Source organism: Rhinolophus sinicus, linkage group LG06 (assembly GCF_036562045.2).
Source record: "Rhinolophus sinicus isolate RSC01 linkage group LG06, ASM3656204v1, whole genome shotgun sequence".
Lineage (NCBI taxonomy): Eukaryota > Metazoa > Chordata > Mammalia > Chiroptera > Rhinolophidae > Rhinolophus > Rhinolophus sinicus.
In genome coordinates this window covers 116,617,311-116,635,756 of record NC_133756.1, presented here as the reverse complement: position 1 = coordinate 116,635,756, position 18,446 = coordinate 116,617,311, and the positions used below count along the sequence as shown (strand labels likewise).

Sequence of the window (18,446 nt, the reverse complement as noted above, 5' to 3'; positions counted from 1 at the left end):
CCCAGTGTATCATTTGTCCTTTCATTTTGTATTTGTTGACCAAAAAGTTTTAAATTAACATATATTCAATTCCACTGATATTTTTCTTTGTGATATCTTCCATTGCTTTTCTGTTTAGATTACATCCTCCCATTCTAAAAATATGTTCAATATTATATTTTAGTTTTTTATGGTTTTATTTATTTGCATGTAACCCTTTATTCCGTCTAGAATTCATTTTGGTGTATGATGCGATCACCATGTATCTCAACGCTTGGATAAAGCCGATAGGCTAAAAATAAGCAGGCAACAACAGACATGCTCTGCAAATTAAAAGAATGTTTTACAATAATGATATACAATTCTTTTACCTTAAAAATTATCAAGGATTAGGAAAAAAAAACAACCATGAAGGTGAACATGAAGGAAAATGGCGCCCTTAAACTGCTGTTTTCAAACTTCTCCATTCTCCTTAAGAGCCCACAGTTAAATAGCAAGGAAGGTAAGAAAAGAAAAAAAAGAAAAAGAACCCAATTGGTTAAAGGAGACCTAAGAAACATCAACCCGACACAAATGTGGATCTTGTTTAGGTCATGATTCAAATAAGCCAACTTAAAAAAAAAAATGAGACAACTGGAATTTGAACACTGACTGTACATTTGAGGACAGTAAAGAATAATTCTTTATATTGTTAGGTGTAATAATTGTGCATGTGCTGTTAAACAAGTTTTTATCTTTCAGAGATACACACAGAAAGACACGATGTCTGGGATTTACCTCAAAATAACGTAATAGTTAGGGAGAGGGAAGGATATAAATGAGATAAGATGGGCTGTCAGTTATTAATTGTTGAAGTTGGGTGACGGGTGCATGAGGATCTATTATACTATCCTTTCTACTTTTATGTACATTAATATCTGAATTTTTCCACAATAAAAGTATTTTTTTTTAATATTTAAAACAGACAGAAGATTTAAGAAATATAGTGGCAATGAGGTGGCTGTGGGAATTGTTAAATATTCCCAGTTAGGTGGTGAAGCTCCAGTTTCTCAGAATGGCATATTTGGGCCAGATCATGGTCTTGCTTAAGATGGCTGCACCTCACCAGTGTCCATGGAATTTTAACAACAGCAAATCTTAACTGAGAACCGTCTGCGTGTCAGATCCAATGAGGAAGTTTCTTCCACTGCGATGCAGAGATGAGCAACGTTACCAGTTACAGATACAGCATAATGAAATCACTGCTCCCACAAAAAGACACTAGTCATCTAAAATAAACATATATCATTTGTGTAATTTTAAAAATACACTTTTATTAAGAAAATAAAACATAATCAGACCATGTCACATTGCTGTTTAAAGTGAGCCACAGATTTTCTAACTGTCATCAGTACAAGGCTCCTTAGCCAGGCCGATCTCACGTCCAGACCCTGCCTTCTTCCTCAGCCCCACCGTCTGCCCCTTGTCCCCACACACTTTAAACTCCAGCAACAGGAAAGGACTTGCAGTTCCCAGAACATGCCTCATGGAGTCCACGTTCTCCTGGGGAGGTTTCATTCATTCATGAATCTCCTCTGAACCAGGCCTTAGGCTCTGTCTCGTCACGACTTGGACTGCCTTTCTCCCTCCTCAGTTCATTCTTCCACTCTCATCTTACTTGTCATCTTCTCTCAGAAACCTTCTTTGAACCACTCGAGCTGAACGATGTGCCCCTCTTCTATATTCTCTATATAGGGGACAGCGGGGGAGGAATGGGGACATGTCTTATTTCTCCCACTGAACTCTGAGGGCAGGGATACAGCGCTGCTCAGGCTTAGGGCCGGAGTCATATTAGAAGATAAAAAAAAAATGCTTGTTGAATAAATGAGTGAATGGATGAATGAAGCTTCCCTGTGAGCATATAAACCCACAAAGGCAAGGATTTTTATTGTTGTGTCTGCTTTATCCTTAGGACCCAGGACAGTACCTCGCACATTGAATATTTGTCGAAATAGTTACCTGTCAAAGAAAAATCAAGGAGGACGTCTACGTTAAGGGTCACCCTCTGGCTGCATGCTGTGGCCAGCGTGTCTGTGGATTGGCGGAGGGCTTTGATCCAGGGCTAAAAAAGAAATTAGAGACCAGTCGTGTTTTGGAGGTCAAATACAATGAAATGTTTTCCATATTTTATTGCGCTAGTAACCCGGATTTAACTAAAACCTACCCCTAAGTCCAAGGGCATTTATTTATTTGTTTTTACAGGCATTGTTTCAGAAGTCACTAAAAAAATATATATGTATATTGATTTCACTTCCCCTAAAAAAAAAAGTCAAGCCTTTTGGAACTTAAGTAGATTCTCATTTGACACAAGTCATTTTCTATGTGACATATTGCTTACGGATCTAGAGGAATAGATGCAGTAATGGGGCAGCACGTGATTTCCTAGATCTGGAACAGCCAGGACCCAAGGAAAGCCATGAATGACATCACCCTCATTGATCTAATTTCTAAAAGACAATGGAATAATTTCTTCTTGCCCAAACCTTACTACAGTGATTTGGACCAGCAACTCCATGGCAGGACAATGGGAGGGCTTCATGGACAAAGGACAATTGTTGACCTCCCCCAGCAGAAAGATGGTTTACAAAGTGACCTTTCTTAGGACTTCTGCCTGGGACTATTGTACACCACATGACAGGTGCTCTTACATAAGTAAGGATGAACCGGATTCCGTTTGGATTTCTTTTCCTTTTGAAACTACCCTTCTCTGGAACTGTGCTCTCTAAAAGTCACTAGAACAACCAACAAGAGGGAAAAGTGAGACCTTGAACTCCCCAGGGCATCGAAGTAGAATTTCTTTTCCCTTTCTTTTCTCATCCACCTTTTCACAGCTGCCATCCTGCCATCCGCTGGGACCTCTTTTGAGAGGAGGTTTTATCCCGCCCCCCAACCCCGCTTTCTTTCAGGATCCTGCCTCACATAATCTTCACTGGCGTTTCACAAAGAAAACTAGGGCTCCTATTTATTTTATCCAACCTGCCACTACATTCAGCCCTGAACACAGCACGCTGCGCACTCTCCTCTCACAGAACAAACAGCAGAATGGAGCCTGACTATTTTCCATGAGGCTGATTTTTGCTAATCAAACACATGTATTCTCTGAAACACTTTCAGTGCTTGTTGAGAAATAAGTGGTACCAGAAAGGACAGTATCTCTCAGCATGCAACTTAGAAATGTATAGAACACAGATAATATTGAGGTCTTACGTGAGGATAACTCAATAACTTGTGGAAGAGCAGTAGGATCATTTTATAGTACGATCCAGATATGTACCCTACATGTACTCTCTGACCTAACAATTCTGCTGTAGGATTCTAGCTCACAGAAAGGCTCAGGTCAGGGAGCAAAGACATATGCATGGCATTACTTATTGAATCTCATGGATACAGACACAGAAACTGACAAAAAAAAGAAACATTAGATATTTTAATGTGGAAAAGTAAATGGCAGAATAATATACAATATATGACCCCATTTTTGTTTTAAAAAAATCCACACGGTGTGTATGTGGATGCATATACCTGTATATATTCATAGATTTAAAGAAAAAGGCTGGAAAGATAGCAACACTGTAATTGAATAAACGATCGAACTGCTTGCTGCATGACAGCCAATACGTTGAGTGTCAAGGAATCATGGCAAGGAAAGTGACCTTATTTGGGAAGCCAGAAAGCCGAGAAGATGGGGACAAGTGTCCTAAAGAACCATCTTGAAAAAGTACAGAATTCAGGCTTCTTTCATGTCATGGGAAGGGGGGAAGGGTTTGAGGTCAGGAGGTGATTGATGACCGCAGATCTCTGGATGTCAACAAGGGTCCAAAGGGGATGGTGAAACTTCTTTTCTTTTGGTCAACAAACTCCAGTTGCTGTGGTCCCAGTCACAAGGTTCCTATAAATCTTTTGATAAACAATCATTATTTTTGTACATACCTTCCTTATCTCCTTTTGGAGCAGGGAGGTTGTTTCAGTAATTCCTAGGCTACAGGTGAGATTCCTTTAATGATTAGCATACCTATGCACGGAAGTAAGCAGAAGTTGCTAACTGATATGTTAGGGGACTTGGGCAGGCTCAAGGAAGATGGAGTCAGAAAGACTGATTATTTTATTCCATTGCAACACCAAACTGTTAACAGGGGTTCCTTCCTCTGGAGAGTGAAATTGGGGGAATTTTATATTTTACTTCATGAACTCTGGTATTATTTAAATTTATTTTTAAAAATAAAGGAAATAAATCACTGGATTAGGATAAGCTAGTTAACATTTATAGAGTATGCTGTGCTGGGCATGTGATGAACACTTCGTATATTATCTCACTTGTTCCTCCAAACTTCTGAAGTAGGTAATATTATTCTTGTTTACAGATGAGAAAGCAGATTCTGAGAAATTACTTGCCTGAAGTAACAGGGATATTAAGTAGCAGAGCTGGGATTGAAACCCAGGCCTTTCTGACTCCAAGGCCCAAGATTTCCCATTGGTCCGATAACGCCGACTCTTATAACACAGTCCTGGTTCATAGATGGACATATTGGCACTGGCCATATGTCTGAATGTTAAGTTTATTCCTTGAAACTTTTTATTATGGAAATTTTCAAACATACACAAAAGGGGAAGGGATGGTATAATGAATTCATGTGCTCATTATCATCCAGCGTCAAAGATTATTAATATTCTGTCATTGTTCCATCTACCCCACACACACAGTTGAAGCCTTTTAATGCAAATTTAAGATATCATATCATTTCACCATAAATATTTCAATCTCTGAAAATAAGGACTCTTTATATGGTATTACCCATTTTGTTTAATTATCTATCTGCCTAATTTGCCTCTCCAGGGGAAGGCTCATGTCTACACAGTGCTGGGCCCAGGGCCTGGACTTAGTTATATGTGCTAAAGAAACAGGCCAACCAGATTTAGTGGGGGGAAATCTAAAAGAAATTATGTCTTAAATATTTTAGAAGAAATTATTTTTCTTGTTGACAGCAGTCAGAGTGGTGGTTATGTCTAGAAAGGGGCCTGAGGGGACATTCGGGGACGATGGAAATCTTGTATGTCTTGTTATACAATATTAGAGGATGTTAGATAGGGGTAGACATAGGTACAAATTCACCAAGCTATACACTGAAGAGCTGTGAATTTTTTGTATGTAATCATTCCTCAATAAAAATAAATGCATTATTTTAAAAAAAAAGACTTTAAAAAACATGATGTTGTGATAAATATCATTAGTACACATAATAAAACTTAACAATAATTCCTTAGTATGAGCAATATCCAATCCATGTTTTTTTTCCCAGATTATCTCAAAAATATATGTTTTAAATTTATTCAAATTTATATCTCTTAAGCCTTTGTCTCCTTCAATCTATAATTTCCCCCCTTTTCTTCATATGACTTATTTAATAAATAAAGAAACTGAGTCATTTGTCTTGTAGAATTTCCCATCTTCTTCATTTGATTTCATATATCCTTATGGTGTCGTTTAACATGCTTCTCTATCCTTTATATTTCTCACAATCTGGTGCTTAGAGACTTGGTAAATTCAGGGTCAGTTCTTTTGGCATGTCTAGTTCTTAAATGGTGATGTGTACTTCCTACTACATTTATCAGGAGGTAATTAATGCCTGGCTGTCCCACTTTTAATAACATTAAGATTGAAGAGTAGGTTCAGGTGTTGCCAGCCTAATACATCCATTATAAAGTTCCACATCAACCTTTCACCTAATAGTTTTGGCAGCCATTGATGATTTTTGCCTAGATCCATTATCTCATTAGGGGCTTAGATTCATGTAAAATCCTATTAAGACAGGTTTGTGTTTTTTTAACACCATCCTAAGATAGCAATGCTATATCTTAGTTTTGGGGCAAGGTACCCCCCACAAATCTTTTATCTATTACCCATCATGATATATATATATACATATATTTTGCAAGAGTAATTGACTTTTAAGCCTATTTTTAAGACTGTCAATATTCTGCAACCCTCTATGCCCCCTGTGGGACTATTTTGCTACTTAGATTGACATTTTTATTAACCTGTTATTGTGAATTTTCGTCTATGTTTCAATTCCTAAATAGTTCATAAAAAGTAAGAAGAAAGAAAAGCTCTCCCATTGCTCTACGATAAAGCCATTTAAACATCTCTGAATCATTTTCAATTTCATGCCCAGGGTAACTACCTTTTATGTTACAAAACGCTGTTCCTTTCAGTGATTCTAAGTCTGTTCTTACTTACGCCACATTCACTGTGGCTTCTGTCCTGGGCCAGGTTCTGAGGATATAGACAGGGGAAGGCCCAGGCCCTGTCCTCCCAGGGTTCACAATCACCTACACTGATAAAACTAAAGAAATGTCCAGAGGGTTCTTGGGGTACAGGAAAGAGGCACCCTTAGACTATGGGATCAGGGAAAGCTGCTCACAGGACAAGACAAAGCAAATGTGTGGTGGTGATGTTTGAGGAAATGTTTAGGTGACTTTTGAAGTGGAAAGTAACTAGAGGAAGGGCATTCCAGGAAAAGAAAACCCACACAAAGGCATGGAGGCAGGAAAGAATAGGCCCTTTCAGAGCACTGCACATGGCTTTGTGTGGCTGGAGAGGAAGGTTTCTAGGGAGGGGTGGTGGAGCAGCAGCAGAGCTAGACATGAAGAGCCTTGGCTGCCATGCTAAAGGGTAGGAGGTCCCTGAAGGATTTTAAGTAGAAGAGTGACAGACTCTAACTTATGCTGTATATGTTTTCCTCTGCAGATTTTTTTTCTTTTTTCTCTGTTGAGGTGAAATTCAAATAACATAAAAAAAATCATTTTAATGTGAACATCTCAGGGGCATTTAGCACATTCACAATGCTGGACAACAACCACCTCTATCTAGTTCTCAAACATTTTCATCACCCCCAAGGAAACCCATGCCCAATAAGCCGGCACTCCCCGACCTCCCTCCCCCAACCCCTGGCAATCACCAATCAGCTTTCTGCTTACGGATTACCTATTCCCTCAGTACATTTTTCTTTCTAAAAATGATACAAGTAATATAGATTCACTCTAGAAGAATCAAAATACAGAGGAGCAAAAGAGAAAAATAAATATTGCTCATAATCTTAGAATCGTAAGTAATTTTTGGTGGCTGTGTATCCTTCTGAACGGTTTTCTCTCAGTTTCCCCACCCCATCCCCCATGTACTTTACAGGGTCCTCCAACCTTCTGAAGTCTTCCCAGCTTCTGAGATATAAAAGAATTCTGCTCAAACCCCTATCCATAAACGGCAGGAAACCCAAGTCCCTACCAATATCTCTGAGGGTTCTGGGGATTTTTTGGAGGTGGGAATGGGGTGGGAGTATGTTGCTTTTGATCACCTCTAGCTCTGATTTTCTGCCTTGACTCCCACCCCTCATTTCACCTCCTGGACACATTGTTCCTTCTATAATTCCCCAATCCCTTCTCTCCCCACAGATAAGGTGCTAAACAAGGTGGTATGTTAGCAAACTTTTAGGAGAGATTTGGGGGCAAAAGAAGATGGCTTACTTATATGGAAGGAAAAAAAAAAACTTGGAGAACAACTTGAAACTGAGAATAGAGTTCTTTTAGGAGTCCATTAGGCATTCTCAGCACTGGAAAACTCTCATTGGCCATTTCTCCACATGGCACTACAGCAGCTCCAGCTGCCTAGCCTCTCTCCTGTCCTCCATATCTTTTTCATTTTCCAAATTCAACCTCTTCTAGCTGTGAACTCCAAAACACTCATTTCTAATTCCCATTCCCTCTTGCACCAGGCAATTCAGCGCCCCTTTTTCTTTGCTCCAAACTACAAAGAGATTCTAAGATATTTTACTAATTCAAAGCAGTCCCTCCCATCAGAACTCTAGTGCTGGGTTGTCAGACTAACCACTTCTTTCCACGTACTGGCTGCATTTCCGTTATTGCTTTGTTATTTTAAATATCTTTCCATGAATATTTTTTGTTCCTAAATATTCTTCTTCCTCTTTTGAAGTGGCTGCATGCATCCCCTGTTTTTGGACACTTAGGTTGTTTCCAATTCTTTATTATTGTAGACAGTGCCATGTTATATATTAGGATTATTAAGGATATAAGGGAGGAAAGGGGCACAGCAGGAGGGTATTTCAATACTGTCTTAAGGAAAAGGCAGTAGAGCATTCTGAATCACTGAAAACCTGTGCAAATTTTTTCTAAATAAACTTTAAAATAGATTTCTTTCACAGTCTTAAAAAAAAAGTTCCACGTATTTTTATTGGGATCTTGTTAAATTTGTAGGCTTGGATGGAGGAAAATTAATATCTATACAATATTTAATCTCCCAGTACATATAGAATGTAGAATGACTCTTCCTTTATTCAAATCTTTACATTCCATAGTAAAGTTTTGTAGATTGGCACATTTATCATTAAGTTTCTTACTAGGTGCTTTGATTATTTTTGATTGCCATGATATATAGGTTCTTTTTCCATTATTTTTCTTAACTAATTATTGCCAATACACAAGGAAGCTATTATTTTTTAAATATTTCTGTCATAACTGGCAAACCTTCTGAACTCTCTTATTAGTTCTAAAAGTTTTTCAAGCAACCATATAATCTTCAAATAATGATAATTTTTCTCTTCCTATCAAATATTTATACCTCCCTCATTTCTTTTTCTTATTATTACATTGATTAACACTTTCAGAATAATATAAATACTGGTAATGATAGTCAAATTGTTAATATTAACGGAAAGGTTTCTAATGTTTTATTGCTAAGTATAACATTGGATATTGGTTTAAAATCAACATTCCTTAACATATTAACATGTTAATTAAGATTTTCTAAAATCAAAGATGTATGTTGATTTTTATCAAAAAATTTTTAGCGTTCTGTTAAGATGATCATATTATATTTCTCCTTTGATACACTGATGTCATAAATTTTATAAATAGGTAACTTTAACATTGGTCTTTTATTACATCCATGGAGTAAACCTTATTTGGTGATGGAAATTTTCCTTTTAAAACTAAAACTGCAGGTTTAATTTGGAAAATAGATTGAAAGGAGGCAAAGTCAAAGGCAGAGAGCACATTTAGGGAGTGATCACAGTTCTGAAATAAAACAGTGGTAGTGGAAACAGAGAAGAGGTCTGGATCTGAAAGATATTGAGGAGGGAAGATCAATAGTGACTCATTGGCTACGAAATCTGAAGGAAAGAAAGAACTGCTAGGTTCTTGGTTTGGTGACATTTACCAAGACAGGGCTACAGAAAGAAAAGCAGGTTTGGTGGGGGTTGGAAGAGAGGATAGAAGATGAGCTCACGTTGAGGAATGTTAAGTTTGATATCCTGAGGCGACACCTAGGCAGAGACAAGTCAGCCATCATATACATGGATCTGGGGCAGAGAGAGTTGGGTTGTAGATATTGATTTGGTAATTATCAGCGCATAGAACACAGCTAAGTGTGGAGAGTAAGAATCCAAGAAGGCTGAAAATGGAACTACAAAGGATATCTAATTTTAAGAGATGGAAGAAAGAAGAAGTCCTTAAGAAGACACAGTCAGAGAAGTAGGAACAGAACCTATTCTGTTAATCAGGAAAACAAGGGGAGGATAGAGTTTCAGGGAGAGAGTGATCAACAGTGTCCAAAGGAGCAAAACCTCCCTCAAGCTCAATACTAGAAAGTACCCTCTGGATCTGTCAAGCTCTTGCTGAGAAACTCCAGGAAGCAATTGCTGTAGAAAAGTGAGGGTGATACCTGCTTGTGTTGTGTATGGCACACAACCTTATTCCCCTAAACTGCTTCCTTTCCTCCAAAGGCCCCACCCCCCTCCCGGACCCTCGGCTGCCTCTGCTGAGTTCCCTAGAATCAGAAGTGAAGCCCCAGAGCTGCCTGACTTGCACACCCTCCCATCTGCATAGGTTTGCTCCTCCGCTCTCAGATAGGACGAAATGCTGTATCACCGGGCATACATACAATCTTTCTTCTGGAGCTGATATCAATGAGCCAGGGGACACACCGTGGAAGGTGTATGGTGAACGTGCAGGAGAGTTACCTTCTAGTGGGGCAAACAGCAACAAATGGGATATGGGAAACAGAAGGGAGGTAAACAGATGCATTTTTCTCCTTTTCCCCTTCCACAGACTATTTCAAGGTTGTGATTCCTCCCTGCGACCGTGACACAGAACCCCTATGGCTCAAAGATTCTACCTGCTAAGTTGGCTGCTGTTTCTCCTCATGGCTTGTTGGAAGCAGAGGCGGCATAACACATCATACTGCATTGCTTGTCTTGCCTTTTTCTTCTCTTTTACCTTCCTAAGCTTGTACCCTCCCCAAACCCACATAAAAAGAATCAGCAGTTTAATCTTGACCCCAGGCTCTATAACATAGAGAATTTGGGCTAAGACACAGTTACTAAATTGGTAAATTGAATAGGAGAAAGACTATTTAAATCAAGTCTCCATTTGGACAATTTGAACCAATAGGATGTTGACAGCATGTGTACTACTTTTTCTGAGATTTCAACACAATATACTGAGAAAGGGGATAAAAAGGAAGGCACTGTAACAGCATGGACCAGGTTAAGAAAAACTGTCAAATTAGAAGATGAAAAGGATATTAAACATTAACATTGGAACAGCTGTTGGGCTCTCATATTTCCCCAGGTCAGATTATCCAAACATAGCAATCTCGTTTTATTTATAGTGACTATCAAAAGTACTAGTAACATCCAGCAAAAACTATCATCTACAAGATGTCTACTTACTTTGCTACAATAGAAGCAACCATTAACCCACTTCAACTCAACACATACCTATTGGGCCCTGTCACGTGGAGGGCAATGTCCTGGGCTTTGTGGGGGTAGGACAGATGCTGGGGGGAGGCTTCGCAGATGAATAAGACAGATGTACCCTGAAAATGATATAACCTGAGGTAGAATCGCAATAAAGTACACAGATCATTATTATACAAGGTCATCTAAAATTTAAAAAGTACAAATTTTATTTTCATCCAAAAAGGTACAAATGAAATTCTAGGAAGGTCAAAGCAGGGAGAGAGTATGTGAATAGAAAATAATCAGGGAAAACTTCATTGAGAGAGGCAATACATTTGTTAAACAAAATTTTATTAGTTGGCTATGGGGGAAGGATAGACAGATTTTAACAGTAAAACTAAAGACACAGAGGCAGGAAATAATTGAGTATAACTGTAGAACGACAGACCTTGACAGTTTTGAGGGATATCATCCAAAAACTTCGAGAACCCCCAAATAGTCATATATCACTATATTATATATTTCCCCCATAAAATGCATACAGAATGCTGAGTATACAGCTATAAAACCTGAGTATGTAGCTAGTTATAAATCAGGTGATGTGAAGGATGAACTATCAGCTAGGTTTACACACCAGTATCAACTAAATGACTTGCATGTTCATCACATGTCTCAATACAACCTTTATACTGAAGAAGAAACGCAGTTAAGATTGCATGTGCATCCATGCACACAAACATGCACACAAACCAAAAGCAAATGAATGGTGGTCTCCACTGCTTGACTTGCTGCCAGAAAGAGAAACTGAAAGAACAAGAAGCAGTTACCAAGAAGACCCTGTGTCCACAAAGCAAAGCCCTGAAGAGTAACTGACTCTCTGAAGTCTAGATAACATAGGTTTCAGAAGCTTTGCCTGAGCTCAGTCAGCAGGAACAGTGATGAGGACACTGAGGATTTGAAAAGAAACAAACACCAGTTAAACTCATGGCCATTATCCCGAGATACCAATACCGCAAATCTGATTTTAACAAACTAACAAAAAACCCCACTAAAACCAAAAAGAAAATGTCCTGCTTACTAGAAAAATATTTCCCTGTACTCTTGAAGTTGTAACACATTGAATGGATATTACAAAAAGAAGTAAAGCCATGCTTAAGCAGACTGTTTAAATAATGAATAAGAGAGAATTTTCTCGTCAGTAATCCCTGAACCTCATCTTTAAAGGCCTTAAATATATAATGAAAATTATTAAGATTATTAGGCAGCTGTTAAACATGGTCATTAGGAAAACTACATAAAAATAATGACCTTTAAATAATGTTTAGTGAAAAAAATCAAAATATAAAACATTTGGAATTATAATACTAGCTTATGTTTATTAAAGATTTACAAGTGAAAAATTTATATACATATGGGTATGAATTATGATGGGAATCATTGTATTAAGATATGAGATTTGGGGTAATCTTTATTTGCTTCTTCAATTTAAAGGTTGTCTTCAGATCCCTAGCAGAAGAGACATTGGGTTTATTGTACATATTTCTAAAGAATACAACTGGGACCGGAAAGTACAATAATCCCTCTTTATTGTCTGAGCAGAGACAGTAGGTTTAGCTAAGCAAGGCCCAGGCTATTGGACAGGAGCCCTTGGGAAGAACAGAAGTAAAAAGGAGCCTTCTCTGAGCAAGACACGTACTTTCCAGGTCTCTGTACTCTGCTGAAAAGAGTGGGTCTCTTCATCCCTGGGTGTGAGAGGACAGCCCTCTGCCAGAGGTGTGCTGCTCGCTTCCCTCCTGCCATAATGCTCTGAGAGTGGACAATACTTAGGCCAGAAGGGAGAGGCTGATGGGCAGGATGGTCCAGAGCAGTGGGGCTCCCACTGGTGCCAGCATCATCCTGTGGAGGATGTGGAGGGCCAAACAATCTGGTGTGGAGGGCGTGACTCAGACATAATAGGCTTCTCCCCAGCCTAGGCTCAGATGCAGTGTATGGGCTATTTGCACGTCATTTCCTTGTACAGTAGGTGGAAGAGTTTTACATAAAATCAAGAACAGCATTTTAACAAGGCTGACCAAACATGGAAGAGGCTGCCTCAGAAACTGTGGGCTCTTCGTCACTGGCCTCTGAGCTGGGAGGAATGATGCTATGGTCATTGTTATGTTAGAGAGGGAATTCTAGCTCTGGGATGATTTATAGTTAAGATGAGAAAAACTCCTTCCAGCCTGAGATTTTGATTTCATTGGAGCCTCACACTCTCAAAACTCGGCTTTCTACTGACCCCTAGAGGCTTACCTGTAAACATTACTACAAAGCTCAGCCCCAGGAAAGCTTCGTTCCTTCTCAGTTCAAATTTTCAACTCCACTTGGGCCTACAGCTGAACCCCTTCTCCAGATATCCCCAGGGGAGGAGTTTCACAAACGACTAAGTATTATGAGCTTTCAATATTACCACATCTTGACACAGCTACAGGACCAGAACAGAAACACAGTTAAAGGAAGTTCCCTCTCCTTCCCAGACTAATGGAGAAGGAAACAGGTCATATACATGACAAAATGAGTTACCACATGTGGTAGACCCTGACACATGAACATTGAGTAAATAATAAGATCCCTGTGGTCAGGTAGAAGGGCTTTTGGGGAGGGAATGAAAGTAGAGCTGGTTCCTGAGGAAGAAATAACCCCAGAAGGTAAGGTAGGGTAGGAACAGACGCCAGTGATGTAGCAAAAGAACCTGGGCTTTGAAATCCAACAGACCTGCATCAAACTCTGGCTTCTCCTCCTGAGCTGTGACTTCAGCTAGTTTCTTAAAGTCTCTGAATATCAGCTTCCTCCTCTTACAAGGGGAATACTCAGGCCTTCCTCGAAACCTTGTATGGATTAGAGGTAACACACGTGAATTGGCTTGTTCAGTGTCTGGCACACGATAAATATTCCAATGGCAGCTTGTATTGCTGTGGATTTGACACAGGCGTGAACTGGGTGTTCAGGGAACATAACATGAGACAAACTGACTGGGGGTGAGTGTTTGTGTGGAAGCATAGGAAGTATGCCTGAGGCAGTGTTGTGTGCTAGAGAGAATCCAGGACGAGGAGTCAGGAGACCTCGCTTTGAGTTCCTGATCTCATTTTACCAGACAAGTCACTTCCACTTTCCTTGGCCTCTCTTTCCCATTTGTAAAATGAGGATGTTGCTCTAGAGAAGTTTTGTTTTTGTTTTTGTTTTTTGTTTTTTTTTTACCATGGCTGCATATGGGAATCATCTAGAAAGCTTTAAAAAATTCTAATGACCATGCTGCATCCCAGGCCAACAAAAGCAGAACTTCTGGGGCTGGGACTCCAGGCAACAGATTTGTTTTTCTTTCTCTTTCCTTTTTGTTTTGTTTTGTTTTATTTTGTTTTAAACAGCTTTATTGAGTTATAACTGATATATTTTAAAAGGCACATATTTAATGTAATTTGACAACTTTGGATATATGCATACATCCATGATATATATCATCACCACAATCAAGGCACTAAACATGTCCATCACCTCCAAAAGTTTCCTTGTGTCCCATTTTGTGTGTGTGTGTTAAGAATGCTTAGTAAGAAATCTATTAGGCTCGTGCACAAGTAATTGCGGTTTAAAAGGTTCAAAATAATTGCAAAAACCGCAATTACTGTGCACCAACCTAATACCCTCTTACCATTTTTAAATGCATGATACTGTGCTGTGAATGACAGGCACTGCACTGTACAACAAATCTTTAGAATTTATTCTTCTAGCATCACCGAAACTTTACACCCATTGAACAACAACTCCCCATTTCCCTCTTCTCCCAGCCTCTGGCAACCGCCATTCTACTCTCTGCTCTTTGACTATTTTAGATACCTCATAGAAAGGGAATCATACAGTATTCATCCTTTAGAGACCGGCTTATTTCACTTAACACAATGTTCTCCAGGTTCATCCATATTGTTACAATGGTAGGATTTCCTTCTTTATTGAGGCTGAATAACATTCCATTGTACGTATACACCACATTTTCTTTATCCATGTATTTGTTGAGGGCCCTGTGGGTTGTTTCCATGTGTTGGCTGCAATGGTTAATAATGCTGCAGTGAACATGGGAGTGCAAATCTCTCTTTGGGAATCTTGATTTCAATTCTTTTGGATATGTACCCAGAAGTGGAATTGCTGGATTGTAGCATAATCCTATTTTTATTTTTTTTAAGAACCTCCATACTATATTCTGTAGCGGCTGAACCATTTTACATTTCTACCAACAGTGTACAAGGATTCCAATTTCTCCCCATCCCCACCAATTCTTATCTTTCATTTGTTTGTTTTTATAATAGCCATTCTAACAGGTGTGAGGTGATATCTTTTGTGGTTTTGATTTGCATTCCCCTGGTGATCCCCTCATGTTAAGCACCATTCCATATACCTGGTGGCCATATGTTTATCTTCTTTGGAGAAATTTCTTTTCAAGTACTTTGCTCATTTTTAATCGTGTTATTTGGGGGTTTCTGCTATCGATTTGCAGGAGTCTCGTGTATTTCAGATATTAACCCTTTATCAGATAATGGTTTGTAAGTACTTTCTCCCATTCCATATTGCCATTTCATTCTTTTGATTGTTTCCTTTACCATGCAGAATTTTTTTTATTTGATTTAATCCCACTAGTCTATTTTTGCTTTTGTAGTCTGTGCTTTTGGAGTCATACCCAAGAAATCATTGCCAAGAACCAGTGTCAAGAAGCTTTTCCCCTATGTTTTCTTCTAGACCTTTTGTAGTTTCAGATCTTACAGTTAAGTCTTTAATCCATTTTGAATTTACTGTTGTGCATGGTGTAAGATAAGGGTTCGATTTCATTATTTTGCATGTAGCTGTCCAGTTTTCCCAATACTATTTGTTGAAGAGACTGTCCTTTCTTCATTGTATATTCTTGCCGAAGATCAGTTGACTGTATACTCATATGCATGGGTTTAATTCTGGGCTCTCTGTTTTGTTCCACTGGTCTATATGTCTGTCTTTATGGCCATACTATATTGTTTTAATTATTATGGCTTTGTAATATATTTTGAAATCAAGAAATGTGATGCCTCCAGCTTACAGACAGCAGATTTCTTTTTTTAATTGGGGAAGGGGAACAGGACTTTATTGGGGAACAGTGTGTATTCCAGGACTTTTCCAAGTCAAGTTGTTGTCCTTTCAATCTTAGTTGTGGAAGGTGCAGCTCAGCTCCAGGTCCAGTTGCCATTGTTAGTTGCAGGGGGTGCAGCCCACCATCCCTTGGGAGCCAAACCAGCAACCTGTGGTTGAGAGGAAGCGCTCCAACCAATTGAGCCAGCTGGCCACCCGGGAGCTGAGCGGCAGCTCACTGACTTCATTCTAGTTGCGGAGGGCGCAGCTCGCTGGCCAATGTGGAAATCGAACTGGCAGTCCCATTGCCCAGAGCTCACACTCTAACCAACTGAGCCACCCATCCACCCAGGCAGCAGATTTTTAAAGCTTTCCAGCTGATTCAAAAGTGCATACAAGGTTGAAAACCATTACACTAGATAATTTCTAACATGTTTTATAGTTCTAACATTAGGAAGATAAAAAAAGAATTATTATATAATGGCTACTATTTATTGAGTGATGTCAGGCACTTTACCAAGAGCTCTTTATGAGAGCTCTTGTATGTGCTATTTAATATTCACAATAAACCTAAGGCATGGGAATTTTACAGATGAAGAAATGAGTTTAGAAAGATTTTCATTTGCCCAAAACCATGTAGCTCAGTATCAGAGCCAGAATTTTAACATAGATCTCTCTGATACCTAAGTGAAAACTTAACCACTATATTCTACCATTTCACGTAACTCTTACACCACATTGGAAATGGTTTTTTTATCCTGCTTACTTGGAGGCAAATGTCAAGATCCTAATGTCTGTGAATGGAGGTATTTCTGTGAACTTAGGGGTTTTTACTCTGTTTCACAACAAGTATTTTTGGTTAAGGTGGGTCACTTTCTAAATATGGACTATAACAGATACATTGCTTTTTATTCAGTGTTTCCGTACTGAAACTGTTGGCCACAGAGCGTGAGTGCCCCACCACCACCACCACCACCACCAAACAAAGGGGTAAGATGCTGCCATCTTGTGGCAGTCTTTGTAAGACCAGGTGCGTAAGCCAACAGTGAGGAGAGCCCAGTAGACAAAATTCTAACCAACCTGCCACTTTGCCATCCTTGTGTTATCTTCCTATCGCTTTGTTTCTCCAAATACAATATTAGGAATGAATCAATACAGCAACATAAAAAAATAGGTAAGAACTGAAGACAAATAATGAAGCTGCCCTTTCCTACTATTCATAGTTCCTACTATTCATAGTCGTGTGTCACCTTTGTCAAGTTACTGAACTTTTCTGGGTTTGAAAATTTCTTATTTGTGAAATGGACACAATAGCATCCACTTGTTAGTATTGCTTTAAAACCAAATTAAAATATAGATGTTAAAGATCCAGGCAAATTGTAGCCATTTGACAAACAGTTCCTCATTCCCTTCCCCTTTCCCCATCCTCCTCCCCTTTATTTCTAAGCTCTTCCCACTTAATCTATCCTAGTCTTCTGTTTTCTATCCACTTGCCTCAGTGTTTTTCTCATTGTTCTTTCAGTTTCTGGGCTCCATCCTATCCCCACCCCCTCACACACACAGAGGGGTATCCACAGTTACACACATGAGCCCCTACCTTGGCAAGGTAAGTCTTGGTAAGCCTCTCTGCATTATCCAATTCTGGCTGACCATCCCTCCACTTCAGCATTTATGCTGCCCTGGGTATTATAATGCAAAAACACCTCCCACTGGGTTTCACTGAGCAGTTTCCCCAGTACTGACAGCATCCTATGATCGTGTCAGAGTCTGGTACCCTCAAATTCTGTTTCTCCCTCATCCCGATCCTTTCACCGCAACCTGGGAGACCTGACACACAAGCCTCAGCTCCCTCAGACCTCATTTTCCACCACTCTCCCACCTTCCTCATTCTGCTCTGCCCACTGGTCTCCTCCCGTCCCTTCTGTTGCTCCCTTGTCCTGAAAGGCTCTCCCAGATAGCCACGTGGTTTGCTCCCCTATTTCTCCACATTTCCACTCAAATAACACCTTTTCAGAGAAGGCTTCTTTGACATTCTATGTAACTATATGAAATAGCACAAACACACAAAAAAACCCAGTAACTTTCTACCCCCTTTACCCTGCTGAGTTTTCATTTATAGCACCTCTTACCACACATCGTACTGGTACGGCACTAGAGCAAAGGTGAGTGAGTTGTAGCTTCTTACCTTGTTCTTCTGTGGGAGGGCAAAGTTCACTTCGTGGGGCGTTGGGTCCTCAGCAGCAGATATACCTGGACACATTAATTATTATGCTTGTTAGCTGGTGATAACACACATAAGACAAAGCTCCAGACACTTATTTCTCATTTTTGCTGCTGCTACTCCTCAACACTTAGTTTGTCTTCCTTTCCATATATTTTAGAATTTCTGCTTCTTCGGGTTTCATCTGATGCTGGTGTTTACCATCTAGGTTAGGAATTCTAAATCCAGAGTTCATGGAAGGGCTTCAAAGGATCTGTAAACAACTTAAAACTATTGGCAAGCTTTTTGGGGTAAGTTTGTTTTTTGAGGCAAGGGTTCAGGACATTGATCAAATT

At 39.4% G+C, this 18,446-nt stretch overlaps 1 long non-coding RNA gene across 6 annotated transcripts in view; it reads right to left on the bottom strand.

Moving 5' to 3' along the window:
* Positions 1-258: 258 nt before the first annotated feature.
* The window catches only part of LOC109444774 (uncharacterized), a 23,640-nt gene continuing 5,452 nt past the window's right edge, over positions 259-18,446 (bottom strand). The window contains exons 3-6 of one of the 6 annotated variants that reach the window (XR_012497473.1): positions 18,076-18,140; positions 10,806-10,903; positions 1,978-2,080; positions 1,368-1,705 (exon numbers count right to left, since the gene is read on the bottom strand). This is a non-coding gene — a long non-coding RNA (uncharacterized LOC109444774). Of the gene's footprint in view, positions 1,166-1,363; positions 2,081-2,100; positions 3,916-10,805; positions 10,904-10,961; positions 11,714-18,075; positions 18,141-18,446 lie in introns of those variants that run through there. The other 5 variants (XR_012497474.1, XR_012497472.1, XR_012497471.1 and 2 more) reach the window with 5 other exon arrangements.